Here is a 15832-nt window from a genome sequence, read left to right on the forward strand (position 1 = left end):
AGAGAGGTAGCCTGTCTTTTAAGGTGACTTTGAGAGAAAATGTGGTTCCATTGTCTTTGGGGTGGGGTGATCTAACAATGGTTTCCTATATGTTGATCATATAGAACAGATTTTTTCGAACTTTTGGTCATAGTAAGAGCTTGTAATTTAGTAAAACATACAACTGCCTGAACTAAATTGAAAGTCATGACCCAGAAAATAAGTATCTTGATATCCCTTTACTTTTTAGGACCTTAGAAGATAATTTTTTGTTAATGTCAACTCAAATTTGTGGCTGATCGCTAGGGGTTTAAAAAGAGAACATTTACCTTGGCACTTGTGGAAATCGTCTGCTTTCTAACTAGGTGACATGTTTACTTCTGAGGACAAGTACAATTAGCTGGTCAGTTTGCAGGTCTGGGCTTCCCAAGCCCCCTGGTGGCAAATATGAGCCATGTGTTCTTGGTAATTGCTCTCTGGGTTACAATCTAAAGAGCTAGAAGCTGACAGTTCACTGTAGACAGTTCTCATTGGCAGCTGAGCTTTCCCAAGTCAACAGAGCATAAAGTCATTAATTCTCAAGAGATGGGAAAAGGGAAATTTTAAAAATAAAATCTTATTTGTTGGGAGTGGGTAGAGGGCAGGGACCAAATTAGCTTATTTTCTAATTACAGTACTTAACTGATTTACATACACAATGGCACAGTGGTTTTCCATTGGTCCAAGAATGAGTGAGAATACCATTTTTCTCCAACTAGGATTAAAATAAATTTCCTAAATTTATGACAAGGCTTCCATCATTATTATTTCATGTTCCAGGATCCATATTTGTAGTCTCATTAAAAAAATCATGTTGTCTTCTCTTATGTATGTAGATATAAATAGATACTCAAAGCAGAAGCATGCAACATGATAAATGGTTCAGAAAACAGGAACTCAACAGTTTTGATGGATTGTTCCTCCATCTGGTTATAGACAACTGATTCATAATTAACTGAGCTAGGGATCAAAGTGGGATTATATCTAGAAAATTTTCTATCCTTTCAAAAAATTTAGCTTGCATGTGGATTTGCCATAAAACTAATGAAGCTTAATTTTTACCATCTTTCATTTGCCAGAGCCCTATCTAGGCCCTATAACAAATTTGTTTTTGTAATCTTGTATTCTCTTCTTTAAAATGAGGCTCCAAAATGTTTAAATTTCAGGTTTCACAAATCTAGATTTACCGTTGTCTGAGTTAGCTATGCCTCTTTTCTTGATAGGCTGTTTTTTAAATTGTAAAAACAAGTGGCTAAATGCAGATGTTCCTAAAATGAATTATCTATTCAAGTTGTATAACAAGATGACAGAAGAAAAATACCCAGACTTTGTATTTTAAGAAATTATCTGTTTATCCATTGATTCTCACTCTCTTTTGTTTCAAACCCATAGTGTACTACTGAGTGAGCAGCTGAGGTCTAATGGTTTGGTGGTTAGAAACTGTGGTTTGTTCTTGACTTGGTAGGACTTGTGGAGAAGTCAGTTCTACTTTTCTTGGTGGCTCCACACACCAGGCTGTGTGGGATGCTCTAGTAGGGAGATCTGGATGTGGCTTATCATAATGCCATGACCAGTCTGGGCTGTAGTTTCTATTTGTAAAATAAGCATAAGTAGTTCTCCAACTTCAGAGGTTTCACATGAAGTTCAATAGAAGAGATGCTATCAAGGAAAATAAGGTCATTTGAAAATAAGGACTTTTGTATAAACTCTGCAAAGGTTTGACTATCTGTTTTTTTAAAAAAATATTTTAGCCCCCAAATTTAGTGCAGGGTCTAGTATATAGGATGTTCAGTGAATATTTATGGCATGAATAATTACTGTAGTAGGTTTGATTATTTTCATCAGTCTCATGCATTAGTTATGGTACCACTAGCTGTTTTAATAGTAATGCCTGAAATCTCAATGGCACAATACAAAAGAAGTTTATTACTTATTTACAGAAAGGCCAAAAGAGGGAGAAAGGAAATTAAAGGTGGGGATCATTGAAGGTCCCAGGACATCCACACCCAGCCAGCTGGGGCAGAAAATGGGAGCCCAGAGGTGTGGTGTGCCAGGGTCTGGAAGCAGAGTGCATCCATCTTCTCACATTCCACTGGGAAGAACTCAAGTCACCTGGCTTCAACTTACTCAAGAGAGGCTGGGAAATGCTGTCCCTGGCTGGTTAAGCTGCTTCCCAGGAACATCTCTGCACCATGGAAGACGAAGATGGCACAAGGGTGTCTCTGGCCATATCTGCTGCATTGCAATAGAGGATCTCATGAGAGAGAGGACAGGTGATCCCAGGCAGAAATGATGTGGCATGTGACATGAGAGTAACAAGGACAAAAAGAGTTTCCAGAACATCAGTTAGAGAGAACAAATGGAAGCACAATAAGGATACAAAGTAAAAACAGAAGCAATTAATGCTGGAAATGTCCTTTGATCCCTTCCTATAAAAACAAAACCTGCTGCATGTGGGTCTCTTGCCTGCATTTTTCTCCTAGGACTCAAGCTTCCATTCATTTTCCATGCTTCACTTTGCCAGAGAGACTATGAAAACCTTTCAAAAGCTGTTTTCAGTCTTGACTTGGAGTGAGAATGCTACACAATGCTAAATCCTCAACATGAGACTTATTCCAGTTCCACCTTGGTGCTGTTACTCTGAAAATTTTTATGACGTTGAAAAAAAATACCAGCAACACATACTTTTTTTTAAAACAGCTTGTCATCCATTAGTAATAGATTTTTTTTTCAAGTGTTACTCAAACAGCGACCTGGAAGTCTCTGAAATAAAATGAATTTCTAAAGAAGGCATCTTCACACCAGAGTGCAGGTGGCAGCCTACCTCTGGAAATAAAACTGTGCTGAAGTAGTTGCAAGTGCATCAGCCTCAGTAAGAAACAAATTGTTTGAACAATAGACTTAATTAACTTGTGTTTATGTCTTCCATCACAGCAGGTAAGAAGTCCCAGGGCACCTACTGATACACCTGAGTTGGAAACCAGAATTGCTTCTAGAAGAGTGTGAAAAATGACTGGAGTGTTAAAACCATGATGGTATCATAGCTCCCCACTACTGCCTTCGAGAAGGATCCAAAGGGAGTGGGAACATAGGGCCAAGCCTCCGGGAGCTTTGTCTTTTGTCTACTATGACAAAAAAGAAAAAGAATTTCACTTTAAAAGAGCATTTACCACTAATAGAAATGCAGTTTGGGTTACTTATAATGAAGATTCTCTCTGTTACAAGATACACACTGCTTGTAGATGATAAAGAGGAGTCCCAGAGAGGCGAGGTCGACCTGGCATGTATGGAAACTGAAGTCAAATTGATACCTTTCTCATTTCTAATCTGATTTAGAGAAAGCTCTTGCTTATAAATGAAGCACATTGGGGAAAATGCTTCGAGAGCTTTATCATAGGATTTGCTAAACACTTTTTTCTTTGGAAATCCTGTTCTAAGTTGAGCTTGCCTTCATTAAATGCTCTTTTCCTTAGATGCTTTTAGTGTTTCTTGTAATGTATATTAAATATGGCAATAAAATGCCTAGGGACAGATACTACAGAGCACAGACATAACTTCTTGTCTAGTTGTGTTTTCAAGCTTGGCCTCATCCATTAATGATTGGGTTATGAAATTCACTTGGTTTCCTCCTATCTAGTAAAAAATCCTCCTTCCACTCTATTTATTAATCTTACTGATGAGATCAACCACATGCAGTGTCAATGATGCAATATATCACCTAGCAGAGAAATAGCTTCTCCCCAACTTCTTATTTTCTGTCAGAAATTTTTCTACTAGTTTATGACATAGTTTTGGGGAGGAAAACATAATTGATAGGTAGAACTTTTTAAAGATTTGGGTGAAATCTAGCAGAAGAGAATAATTCAGTGTATTGTAGCTGTCTTACTTTTATTCAAAACTGGTTAAAATGCTGACATATAATATGTGTTTTTATGCATGATTTATTCACTCATTAAATGTATACAACATTTATTGAGTGCTTTCTCTTGGACCAGTAGTATGCAATATAAAGGTGGATAATATAGCCATAATGAGCTTACAGTAGAAGGAATGATGATCTGGTAAATTTATCGGTTTTATCATTTTGGAATCTGTTCATTAAATGTCACCTCAGGAATAGATTTTGTGAAGTTCCTTTACGTTGTCCCAGGTAACTGTCAGCCTTTTGAAAATCAAGAGGTATGTTGCAGGTTGGTGTCTCCAGAAGCAGACGCACACATGGAGTTAGGAATGCAGAGGTGGTGTTGGGCAGTGACACCTGTGAAAGGAAAAGGGAAGAAGCCAGTGTGGACCGCGCAGATCTGACCATCTCTGCCAGCCCGCCAGGGAGCTCCGGAGCACGGGCTGCAGGCTGGGGGAGCCCCGCATTGAACAGAAATGGTTAGGCCTGTGATTCCTGGACTGTGCCCTCAGATTCTCCAAGATACCGTGGTGAACACACAGGGGCACCAGAGGATATTTTAAATTTCCAGGGAAACACAGCAACATTTGTCAGTCACCCCGCAAATGACTACTATTACCTTGTTTGGACCTATTTCATAAAATGAACTGATAGGCAATTTCTTCTGGCTCAGGGAGGGCCGTGAAAGCATTTCTGAGACACGAAGTGTGCCATGAGCTGGGAAAGCTGGAGGATTCTTGGGGCAGGCCCTGGCACCCTGGGACGCTCTCAGAGAATGTGACCGTGGCCATCACTGCTTTGCTCTGTCATGGGCTGGGGCCATCCGAGGAGTGTGGCCTCAGTCTGAGTGCTGGGAAGCCCTACCGCAGCTGGCGGCTGGAGGCCAACCACACTATCCACAGCCAAGCACATCCCCACAAATGAAAATGAAGGCTTTTCTGAAGGGGGACCTAAAGGGTCACTTGCTGTCTGCCCAGGATGGGCCTGGCCTCTGAGACTGCATCCAGGATGCGCTCTTGTCAGCTTCATTCTGACTTCAGGTGGGCTTTTCCTCTATAGAGAGAGGAAGAGCTTTGGCCGCCTCCCCATAACCCAAAAGACAAGGTCCCTCTCTTTGGCTTCACATAAAACCCCTCCTGACTGGCTTGGCTTGGGTCACATACTCAGCTCTGGAGCAGTGGCTGAGGCTGGGGAATGTTTGGCTGGTCTCGTCACAGGTCACACACTCCTTCCCAGGTATTCACACACCAGCTCTTTCTCATGATTCAGGTCTCTGCTCCAGGTCACTTCTTCGGATCCCACAGGGTCTCCACCAGCCACCTGGCTTCATGGGCCTCTTGACGCTAAGCACTGCAGAAATGAGATGACTTGTCATTCTATGCATAAGGTAAACGAAACCAGACTAGGCAAGCGGCAACAAAGGAGCCAAAAAGAAAATTTATTAACGCAATCCCGGGCGAGGATCACTGGTCCCTGCACGGACCAGGGAAGTCGCGCCCAGCAAGAGGGGCGACAGGCTTATCAAGGGCACTGGGACAGCTCTGAGGGCATGATCACTGATGATTGGCCATGCTGGGTTGCTGGGGAGAGAGTACCGTGAAGCATGTTTTAGGCGGGACTTGTGGCTAGGGACCTCCCATTGAATCATTTGAGTGACATTTGCCGTTCTCTTCCTTATTTGGCTCGAGTTGGGTTCCTCCAGTGAGACCTGTCCCTTTCTTTGCTCCCTCCAGTCTTACACTATGAGCTCTTGTCTACCTCTTCTAGCAGGATGCAGGCTCCACACAAGCAGATAGTTTGCCTGCCTGGCTTACTGCTGAAGCCCCAGAGCCAAGACTATGTATTTAATATATATTTATTGGAAGAATGAATGCAAACTCACAGGCATGGCCAGGGAGCATGGTCTCCTGCTACACTGAAGGAACCAACCAAAACTGTTCCCTCCACAGGCAGTGATTGTGGGAAGTGGTTTCCCAAAGGAAGCAGAGATTTTAGGTGCAGAAGAATGATGGTTGCTGCAGGTGGGAGGTGGTCATGTTCTCCAGGGCCGCCAAGGCAGGACCTTGCCACAGGATGCCAGCACCTCCTCCACCAGCTCAGCCACGCAGATTAGATATCGTTCCTTTGCTGTAAACAGTCATGGTCATCAGTGGAATTATTAGAGAGCTAAAGTTGGTGATTCCAAACAATTTTGTGGAGAATGAGGAGGAGTTATATAGCTCTAATATCTGTGGTCCCCCAGAGATCTCTCATTCTTTGACAACTCATTTCCAAGTCACAGATGTGTTATATGGGTCTTAGTGTGGCTATTAAGTCACTAGACCCAGGCTTATGAATAAGCTTTTATGTGTCAAGCTTTGTATCTCACTTGTGAACTGCTTCTTATCTGGATGATAAAAAGCAATTTCAATAGCACTTAACTTAATTGGTTTGTGACCAGACAAGGACCCTGGGCCCCACTTAGAGAGCCTGGGAAGTATGCCTTGGCAATTCTAGAAAGCACGTGTCTTTTATGTTCAGTTACCACCTTCAATCACCCATTACCTCAGAGCCTGAAGGTGGGCAACTTCTCTGCATGTTAAGTGAGGTTTGTGGAACTTAATCTCACAAATAACAGAAAGAAATTATTAGACAACTGGAAGGTTGGGCTCTATTTGAAAAATGTGCCAGAGTTCTCATCTGGCCTGCCTATTCTCATAGTTTCATCCCCTTTATTTATGGAGCTACATTTATTTATGCTCACATTTGCACCCTATTCCCAAGTTCCCATATTTTTCAAAATATTGTGTTTTTTCTAAGGCATGTTTACTTGATTGTCAAGATGGTCAGAGCAGAGCTCATCCTTTCTGACGTTTGTGATAAAAAGAGCCATATGCACACATCCTTCAACTTTGCCAACAACTCAGTGCATCATTTTGGAAGCCTTACCCCCTGCGTAATGTTCCTTAGTTCTTTCAGCTGTAAAGTGAGGAGGGGGAAAGGCCTTTTAAGCTTCGGTTAGTCGACCCATCCCAGTGCCCTACCCATGATGCATTTCCCGCTCCCAGATAGCCTCTTTCTGCTGGGGTGGGGACCTCTCCCCAGGCTGTCCTTCATCAGGCCTTCTGTTTCCATCCCTACTCGGGGCTCAGCTTAAAGCTGCTCTGGAAGCTGCTGGCAACTGCAGCCTCCTTTTTTCTGTCACCCACAGGGATTTCTCATCTTCCCCAAAGGAAGTGCCTGCGATAAAGGCAAAGTAGCACAACGGCCCTCTGCTCAGCTGGTGACACCAGGCTGTGTTTTCTGCCTGTGGGGGGAGAACAAAAATCTATTTTGAACTGAGATCATCAATGGACAGTAAATCATATGCCTGGTTTATAGTAGTTCAGGGTCAAGAGGAACCCTGCCGCTTAATAGGAGATACTGACCTATGGCACATGGCAGATCTTCTGAGAGGAAATAACCCACACAAAGGATGCGCAGGGCAGAGCTTGTGACTTTGGGTAGCTTTTCCTTGAACAAGAGGCCAATTAACATAAAAATTAATTTTATGTGGCTATCAAGCAGCCCAGAGTTTATATGCTATAAAAGAATTACAGCAATGAGTGCAGCCAGCCGGCACAATGCGGGTGTACAGCGACGTCTGTGATTTCCGGCAGCGCATTTGCTACCTGGGCAATTCGCCTTCTGAGTATCTGTTTCTCAGAAACATGATTTTTAATAGCTTTGACTTGACATTTATATCTTGAGCAAAACTGAAATGGGCAGCTAAAGACTAATTATGCTAAAGATTCCAACAAGTGTAATTACCAGAGCTCTGGCAGGGGCACCAGGACCATGTCTCAGCATGCCTTTTTCTTTTTTCCCTTTTCTTATTTATTTCTTTATTTATCCTCCAGCTCCTTATTTTAAGCTTATTTAATGGAAGTTGATTACCCTATCTTAATGGTTCTTATTTCTTTATTATTTTTTTTGCATAATCTACATAGCAATAACTTGGAAGCATTTTTATTTTAGCATAATTTAAAATTTTGGTTTCTGCTCTGTTAGATTCATTCCATTCAGAAAATAAGATCACAGAAAAAACAAAATCTTGGCCTGAGCTCCAGCCTAGAAAGGTTTGGAGCAAAACCTTCTGACTCGTTTTCAGGGCCCCGGTGCTGGATCTCACCGTGTGCCCTGTTTGGTGTGGGAGGTAATCACAGGGGGGCGGAGGCAGGCGTGCAGGCATCCTTGCACATCTGGTTTATACCAAGCCAACAGCAAAACTGAGAAATGAGCTTTTTACTAGTACATGCTAATTATTATGAAAACCTCCCAAGCATATATACACAGGAGAAAAACAGATCTGTAAGTACTGCTCTGGATTTTCGTGTGGATTGCAGTTGGCAGCATTTGACTGCCCAAGTCGAGGACCTTATAGGCAAGATTATCCAGAGAATCCCTTGCTTCAGAAGCCAAAATCCTTTAAGTCTTCAATATTTAAGTGCAGCTGTATTGCTGATTAGATGTCAGAACTAGAGCACACTGAAGTGTCCTGTTTAGTGATTAACTCAATGGACCAATTTTGCTTTCAGATACTTGCACAGGAATAATTTGCATACAAATCTGGAAATGACTATCATCTTTCTGGGTTATGCAAGGGCCTGGGGGATGCAAAACTTGTGCAAGCCACAGTAATCCTACCTCCATAGCTGTCTTCTCTCTAACTTAATCTCTTAGTGAATCATATTTATCACCAAGAGCAGGGCGTGGCCACGGGGATGCTGCTAGGACCCAATCTCTTCTCATTTTTCAGCACTGTGTTGATCAGTGTATCCCCGTTCCATCTGCTACGTAGGAATCAGCACTTGGAGAGGGCTTCCAATTCTGTAGCGTGGATTAAATCTCTGGTTGTTTGTGGGTGGTTCCCTAGAGCAAATATGTACCTGACTCTTTTTGCTTTTGTGCTTTTTAATTAATCTACCTAGTGCATCCTAAATTTGGGATGTAACCTTAGCATTCTGTCCCACAGATAGAAATTCCTGTCTTAGTTCCCTCCTTCTGAGCTCCTCAAGCAAGGCAGACAGGACCTCTTCTACCACCCACTGCATGGCAGGCAGCTGAAGGCCTGGTATAGGTGTGAAGTGGTTTGACTGTGTGGCCTGGCCTGTCTCAGCCAGCTGGCACGTTCCACAGTGACACCCAGAACATGTCTCCAGGACTTGGAGGCCATGTTCCATTTGGAAACTGCATTTCCCAGTAAAATGACAGAGTGAAAATAGAAAGGACTGAGAAAGAGACTAAAGTCTAAGCTCTGAAGCCCTGAATATATAAAAAGCCATAATAAGCGATAAGCAGCAGATGTTTATTAGTGGCATTTGCAGTTGATAAAGACTATATATAAAATCTGAACTGTGAGCAGCTGCAGACACAGAGAATATTCTGCAGTTAGTAAATGGGGGTCTGATATGAGGAAACAATCACGAGACACATAGTGGTAAGGGGCCAGAGCGGCAGCCTTACTCCTAACATTTGTTGGGACAATTATCCCAGTGACAATCCAGGACAAGAGTACAATTGGAGGACCACATAATATATGGCTAAATATTAAAAAATTATTAATCAGGCTTACAAATTCCTAAGTAGAATACGTTCTATCTCCCTATCTTGACAAATGCAATTTCATAAAGATGGGGAGGGTCAGGTTCAAATTGAGACACTTTATTGTCCTCAGACCTATGACCCTTTCCTTATCCTCAGGCTCTCTCTCAGAGAGGGCTTTTCTGTATACTCATGGCCTGTCTGCATGTCCAAGATTTAGATATAACCCCTGCCAGTAGTCATTCTTGGCATTAGGGTTGCATTAGACCATTAGCAAGGTCCCACCCTCTAGAGGACAGCCCAGGAAAGAAGTATGTGTAGCTTGGAAGTAGGTTCACAGCTATTTGAACAGAGAATTCTAGAGTCTTGGATACTCACAGAGTGACGAGAAGGGGGCCTGGATTCCAGATGTGCCTCATAGGGAGGGCAGGATGGGCTTCTCTTCAGCTCTGAGTCCAAGGCAGGGCCTGTTAGCCTGGATCTCAGGCAGCAGAAGTACGTACAAGGGGATCTGTGGATCCCACTGTTGAAAGAACAAGAAGAGTATCTGGGCCGGATCAAAGTAGGAGCAGTTTTCCTTAGTCATGCTAAGCATAGGGTTCCCGCAATTCCTGGTGGAAGGAAATTGGAATCTCATGCAATAATAGTGCTCTGAGCTATGCTACTTATAATTGTTATATTCTGTTGTACATTAGTTATCTGCATATGGTTCTCATCTATTGTGTGGGTTCAATAATTTACACTTAATTTTATGTCCTTGAACCAAATGATTCGGTCCAAGCAGACTCCAGCTGACAATGACAGTACACATCTAGCAACCATAGTAGGAAGACCAAGCAGTCTTCCCTTAGAGATTTAAAGGTTTAATACTATCTGGGTGTGCTGCAATCACTCATAATTCTGTCATAGGTATGGGGGTGGGAGAGGTAGTAGGAGCAATAACAAGACTAAAAAACTTACATGAAATACATACTAGTTTATGCCAGGTTCTATGTATACAATCTTCTTTTATCCCCTCAATATAAACCTAAGAGATGATATATTACTATACCCACCCCATCTCAAAGAGCTGAAATAATGCCACACAGCTCTTATTCTCTATTATGTCTCTTATTCTCTATTATGACACTTAAACATTATTGTATTTTTTAGATTATAATCTTTTCCCTATTGATGTCTTGTGTGTAGTGTCCAGGTTTCTACTTGGTTGCATGATAGGTGTTCCATAAACATTATTAAATACACATTACTTTCTCAGCTATTTAATATTAATTATGTCAGTTCTTTGAAAGCCCAGAAGGTGATGTGGTGTAAAGACCAAAGAGAGAGTTGATAGAGATTGAGGTATTCTACAAAGTAGACAAACACAAGACTTGGGCCTGTGAATAACTTTATTTCTAGTCTCATGAATATTTTTGCAAGTTACTTTTGATCCATATGGATTCATTAATGTCATGTTCCTGAAATGCAATTGAACTCTCCCACATAAAGAGCTACTTGGCATTGTTCTACGTGGGTCTAAAGAGTAAAGGAGCACATGATAACCAACTCTGTGCTGAATGGAAAACAAAAACAGGGTGGCAGCAAGCAGCCTGGGTAGAAGTGATGTTTTCAGTTGACCCAGCGATACACAACCATGCAGAGAGGGTCTGAGCTGAGGTGCGGCCTGCGCCAGAAGGGATGTCTCTTCTCAGCAGAGGGCTAATGCTCAACGGGCCGCCTGCTGACCCATCTGTATTGAGAGAAACTGTATCAGATTGTACCATTTTTGCTGACAAAGAAAAAGGATGTGTTCGAATTTCCTAGATGTTGGGGTAGGGGACAACCTTGTCCTCTTAGGGAGAGAGACTGACGAAAACTATCCGCCTTTTTATAAATAATGCTGACCAGTGAACAAGCAAAGATCTGTTGCCCAGTGGGCTTCCAAGTATTTTGTCTTTTAAATTATACTTCTCTGCCTCCCTGGCAGGCTGGAGGCCCACAGAATGGCCAAGAGGCAAGAGGCACAGCGCTGGACGTGATCAACTCGTCCTCCCTAGCTCATGCATTGTGCATCTCATCGTACTCCTTGGGAGCGGTAAGAGAAGGGCAGCGGGTTTTGGCTTCACTGGGGAATGGAGGTTCCCTCCCCTCTGGAATTTCCATGGGAATTCCGCAGTGATCTCTGAGTCACCTCCTATTGAATGATTCAAAGATGACTTGAGTGCAGTGAGTTACTAACTTTAAGAACCATAGATAGCCTAGTCTGCCTATTTTTGTCCTGCAACTGCAAACAAAATAAAAAGGAACAGTCTCTTTCTAATGGGTTGTACTCCTTATCAGTATGATTCTCCATCCTCTTTTTCATGACACTTTCCTTCTGCTTGTCCCTCTCACAGGCTTGATGCCATTTTTTGCAGCAATTTGGGGCCAACCACCTGCTTGCAACTCTCATGGCATGTGATCAACTGATAGACTAAAGGGAAATTACCAAGAATAAAACTGTACAGACTCATCACATAGATCTTACCCATGAAACTAAATATAGCAGAGGGTACTGACATAGAATATAAAATATCAAGCTTGCTTTTCTTCCTTTTGGGCTGATTACTTACTGCTTTTCATTAAACTCCAGTGGCCAGCAGTTTCTTCCTGGTTCTCTTGAAATCACATGGTATCACTGAAACTCTGTCAACTGATAGATGAAACATCTTTTCAGGACATTTATTCTTTTGAGAAAGCACCATGGGAGTTAAAGAGTTAAAGTTAAACCTTTCTCACGTGCTTGTCCCTAGTGCTCTGTGAGCTCAATTGATATTTGCCATTTTTCAGTTATTCAGGATTTTTTCATTATTTACCCAGGAACTATGGTGTTCTGTGAAGAAATAATTTAGAAGGTAAGAATTTAAGTTAAATTGTCATCACTGACTTGCAAAAAGCTGGAAAAATGCTCTTCTACTTGATTTTTTTATCATTAAAAACAGGATTAAAAGTAAAACTTCCTTCTAGAGTTGATACATGAATATGTTTCTGTTTTTGCTCATAATGACAAAAATAAGCAAATTCTTATCTTGACAATACTTGGCGTAGTTGTAGAGGCTGAAGACATTGTTTCTGTTTTAAACTTGGCTTGGGGGATTAGTAAATCTTGTAGTTAAGCCCTAAAATTTCCACATTTTTTCTTCTTCAGATGGTTAGCAGTTTTACTCCTCATGCAAACATGCACCCAGGAGGCAGTTGCTGTCTCGTAAGCGTCCCTTTCCAGTGTTGGGTTTGGCTGTGGCTCCTGTGGAGCAGTTTTTACTGGTTTTGCAAACAGATCAAAGCTCTTTAAGCCCAGGCTGCAGGCTTTTATTCATGTTTGTGGTGCCTGCCTGCCTTTTCCAACCACAGTGCACCTCTCAGTCCTGCAGGATTCCCCCAGGTACTACAGTTCCTCCCTTCGCAGTGTCAGCTGCCAGCAACGTGCTCAGGGGCCAGCTATTGGCACTGGGAAGTGAGAACAGGCTTGAACCAAAAACCCAGTCTTGTTGGTTAGGCAGCAGGCCTTGAGAGGAACACAAGACTCAGACATTCTGCTTTATTTGCTTTACATTCTGAGGGATTTCTAACTATAAGACCAAGATGAAAATAGGTCAGTTCATGCATGGAAGATTTTTCTCATAGGATGATTGCAGGAGCGGCTAGGTTTTCACAAAATGCTAATGCTTTCCTTTTGCTGTGGGCATCTATCTGTCTTTTCCTGCTCCACATGCCTTGTCCCTCCTGGTTTATGCCCCCACACCTGTTTCCTAAGCAGACCCTCCTTGCCCTGGAGGAAAAGTGAGGAAGCGCTTAGTGCCTAAATGCTTACTTGCTGTGTGACCAACACCCAACCTGTCCAAGTGTCAGATTTCTTATTTGTAATAGAAGTGACATAATGCCACTCATAGGGTGACGAGGAGGGTCTGGCACTTAGTAAACACTTAATAAATGGTAGTTCTTATTATTAAGAAAATAGTTTGATAAGCCAGGGAGATAATAGTTTACTCACCTTCGGTTCACCTGTTACGTACCCGGTATAGGTGTCAGGAAAGGCCTTAGGAAGCAGACCGTGCAGCCTGGAGGGGTCGGCCCCGTTGGCTGAGGACCGCTGCGCAGCTCGGCGCTAGGCATCTGCCTCTTCCTGTTGGTTTCCGGGAGAGTCGCCCTCAGTAGATTCCTGAACTGGAGCCCATGCTTCTGGGGGCCTGCTGAGGTCTGGGACTTCAGCCGGCTGCTCCTTAGCCTGCTGTCTCCCCTCACTTCTCAATTCCACCACTCCAGTAATGGTTCTTTCTCTTCCTGCAGCAAGGGAATGTCCTCCATTGTTCCATAACTCTTTTGAAGACATAAAACCAGGTTTTTAATACTTTCACCTGTTCTTGATGCAGCTTAAGGTAAGGTTGGCCCCTCATCCTTTCTCTTGAGCAGGGCTAGCGCAGCTGCAGGATGGGACTCTCATTTCCTTTCCCCGCTGTCAGTAGCTCTCAAAGCGTGGTCCCAGGACCAGCTGCATCAGCAATACTTGGGAATTTGTTGAATATGCAAATCCTTGGGCCCCACTCCACGCCTAGTGATCAGAAACTCTTGGGTGGGGCCCAGCAGTCTGGGTTTGAACAAGTCCTCCGTTCCCCACTGACATGCGAGAACCAGCTCTCGGTGTCCTGAGATTCTACCTCTAACATGCTTCTCTGGTTTGTCCTGGGAAGCCCCACAGTGACGGCTGTGAAGTAAGGACTATGTATCTGACGAAAGCATCCATTGTTCCATCTAGTGCTGTTTAAGGACTTCGCTAGCCTGAGGTGGACAATCCGATCTGGAAGGGTTCCTCCAGGGCTAGCAACTACGCAGACACCGATTCCTGTCCTAACTGGCTTTTTGTCTTTCCTCAGGATCCTGCCCACCTATGTTCCCCTCTTTCACTAATTCAATCATCTCAAGACCCCAGTGGTTCTTCTGGTGGGCCACAATGACCTTTCTGGATTTTCCGGCTCGAGTTTGTCCAGAGTATCTACTTGGAACAATTGCCCCAATCTCTTTTTCCCCCAGTTTTATTGAGTTGACATAACTGTGTAAGGTTCAGGTGTACAGCATGATGACTTCACATACGTATATTGCAAAATGATGACCACCATAAGCTTAGCTAATATCCACCACCTCACAGAGTCACCAAGCAAGCCTGTTTTTTCTTTGTGATCAGAGCTTTTAGGATCTATTCTTAGCAATTTTCAAAAAAGCCACACAGCAATGTTAACTATACGTTACCTTCCCAGTACTTCTTTATCTTCTAACTGGAAGTTTGTGCCACAACTACCCTAATCATTTAGGTGATGCTCCGGTTGCTCCCATTAGGGATGCCACCTGCAGCTTTATGAGGGTCTTACCAGGATTTCCTGGGTGCTGAGTCCTGTGCCCCATAGAGGATTGTTCTGGTTGGCTCTGGGAAGGGGCCCTTTCTTCCTGTGTTAGGTGTCCTCAGGCCCCAGGGAGCCCTCTTTCCTAGTCCCACCTCAGAAGCAGTGGCACCTGGAACACATCCCTCTGACCGTATTTGCCCAGCCCAGCCTCTGAGAGCTCATTTTCCTTCTTGGATGTGTCCAAGATCTCAAGCTCCCCCAGAGAAACGGCATGCTTCCCTAGCAGCCCCCTACCCCACAGCCACCGCTTACCCTTACTGCCTTCCCGTCCTCTGGGGCACATGCCCTGGCAGGAAGTCTGACATGTTTTTTCCCCCAGTTTTTAATTTGGAAAATTTCAAACCCACAGAAAAGTAGAGAGAATAGTACAGCACAAGCTTGTATACCTTTCCTCTGTACTCATTCGCTGACGTTTTGCCACATTTGCTTTATCCTCTCTACACATATGCACACACATTTTTTCTGAACCATTTGAAAGTAAGCTACAGATCCCATGACACTTTACCCCTAAGTAGTTCAGCTTGTATTTTTTTTTTAAAAAGGACATTCTCTTACATAACCACAGTATCATTATATTATATACCATGTAATATATGTAATTATATGTTGTGTATATTTTAACTAATATATAGTTCCTAGTCAAATTACTCCAAGGGTCCCAATAGTTGTATGTTATCATGTTTCTCTAATCTCTTTTAATCTGGAATAGTACCTGTGACTTGTTTTGAAAAAATTTCAAATTTTCTCTTCCATACAGTGACATTTTTTGAAAAGGGCAGGCCAGTTGTTTGGTAGACTATCTCACAGGTAGAACCTGCCTGATTGTTTTCTCATGATTAAGTCTAGGCAAAAGATTTTTGATTAGAATAATAAATTGGTAATATAATCTTTCCCTACCCAAGTATTGGTGAGATCTGGTAAAATTCAGGTTACG

General features: G+C 42.8%; 1 long non-coding RNA gene across 1 annotated transcript; it reads right to left on the reverse strand.

Moving 5' to 3' along the window:
• Window positions 1-1978: 1978 nt before the first annotated feature.
• LOC140844756 (uncharacterized) lies at window positions 1979-13960 on the reverse strand. Its single transcript, XR_012123246.1, has 5 exons — window positions 12076-13960; window positions 9860-11213; window positions 5083-5269; window positions 4128-4276; window positions 1979-2250 (listed from the first exon to the last, which is right to left on the reverse strand). It is a non-coding gene; the product is annotated as an uncharacterized lncRNA (long non-coding RNA).
• Between the last annotated feature and the right edge of the window lie 1872 nt (window positions 13961-15832).

The sequence above is a fragment of the Manis javanica genome, chromosome 12, assembly GCF_040802235.1.
Source record: "Manis javanica isolate MJ-LG chromosome 12, MJ_LKY, whole genome shotgun sequence".
Classification (NCBI taxonomy): domain Eukaryota; kingdom Metazoa; phylum Chordata; class Mammalia; order Pholidota; family Manidae; genus Manis; species Manis javanica.